Source organism: Mesoplodon densirostris, chromosome X, assembly GCF_025265405.1.
Source record: "Mesoplodon densirostris isolate mMesDen1 chromosome X, mMesDen1 primary haplotype, whole genome shotgun sequence".
Lineage (NCBI taxonomy): Eukaryota > Metazoa > Chordata > Mammalia > Artiodactyla > Ziphiidae > Mesoplodon > Mesoplodon densirostris.
The window spans coordinates 34,985,119-34,986,795 of NC_082681.1; the positions used below are offsets into that span (position 1 = coordinate 34,985,119).

The window sequence follows — 1,677 nt, forward strand, 5'->3', positions numbered from 1 at the left end:
GGTGATCTCACACTGGTGCAATTTCATCTCTCTTTCTGAATGGCCATTAACAGCTGATAGAAGACAGGAGGTCACCAAAGAACAGTGCTAGCTGGTCACTGTCATTTCTCCACTGCTGTACACAATCACTTCCAGCATGGATTACCAATCCTTGTGCATCACCATTTCAGGTAAGGAAAGCAGATCATGTTGGAGTCATTAGCTTTTACAGTTCTCAGGAATTTTCCAACTACATTTTCCATGAAACCTTTTCTACAGTGATGTTATATTATTATATAGTAGGCCTTCCATAGCAGCCAGTCTTTCTGGTTTGGTTTTGTCATATACATATTTTTTACAGAAGCAAACAAGGATCAATGATAAGCACAGAAAAATCTCTGATACTTCATTGAAATGGATTTTTTTAATTAAGAAACTCAGTTTTATTTTTTTCTGAGTACACACTGTTGTATGAATTGCCTATATACAAAATATTTCGGATTCCAGATTAAACCGTGCTTGACAACTAAATAGAGAGGTTTCATTTATAATTAGGACTTTTTTTTACATCTTTATTGGAGTATAAAAAAATATGGAACGCTTCACGAATTTGCATGTCATCCTTGCACAGGGGCCATGCTAATCTTCTCTGTATCGTTCCAATTTTAGTATATGTGCTGCCGAAGCGAGCACTGAAATGGATTTTAAGGGCATCAAAGATAAAGCTAAATGAGAAGAGGGACAATGTAGGGAAAGTTAAGACAAGATGGAGTTGGAAACCAAATCTCACAGTTGGCACGTTTTGTGGCAAATCAAATACGGTCAAGTACAGGGCAAGTTCTCTCACCACCACTCTCCTCACCTGTCTTTATCATCCTCCTTCAGACACCAATCAGGCTTGAACCAAAACAGAGAGTGGTACCTCCCTATGATCTGCAGAAGCCAGCAGAAATCCAGGATATACCAAGTCACTACTGGAGCCCAAGGATCCTAGGGTGAAAGGGTAGTTCAATACAGAATCCACCTCAGGGGAGAGTGTTAAGTTTCACTCTGGAATAGACTTGGCCCGGCCTTAGAGTATCCTGGGACAATGGAAACCTCAGATGTATCTGCTACTTGGGGAGGATGCAAAACCATGGCAATGTTTAAGGAATCAATCTTTAGAAACTATCATAGACATTTCCAGGGCATCAGAGGTGAAGCTGTGTTTCAGAATGGAGGAGAAATATCTGAGCCAAGTGCTGAAGCCCTTGGGGAGGATATAATCATTTCTGGGGGCCAAAAGACAGTAGCAAAATGACTTAAAAAGAATTGTAAGGCAGATAGAGAGGATTCTAGAATTAACATTGGAGAGTGATGCTGATCAGATCCTCTCTCTTTTATTCCCTATATCTATAAGAAAAAGTCTTTGCAATCTTGCCCCAGCACCAGAGAACTGGCAGGGGGAGGGATTTCTACCCGGCGAATAGAAGGAGTCAATAAATTAGTTTATGAGCATGGAACTAGTGAGACAATGAAGATGGATGGGAAAACACAACATGGCTTTAAGGCTTCTTAGTAAAGCAGTGAAACAAATGATGGAGAAGAGAGGAGCACTAAGGCCTGGAGGCAGAAATGAGGTGCATGATGTGACTATAGGTTGTAAGTTATGCATCAAAAAATGTATAGTAGATGTTTCATATCCAACCTTACTACTAT

General features: G+C 40.1%; 1 non-coding gene across 1 annotated transcript; it reads right to left on the reverse strand.

Moving 5' to 3' along the window:
* Positions 1-565: 565 nt before the first annotated feature.
* LOC132482821 (U6 spliceosomal RNA) lies at positions 566-672 on the reverse strand. The gene has a single exon (XR_009530985.1). It is a non-coding gene; the product is annotated as a U6 spliceosomal RNA (small nuclear RNA).
* Between the last annotated feature and the right edge of the window lie 1,005 nt (positions 673-1,677).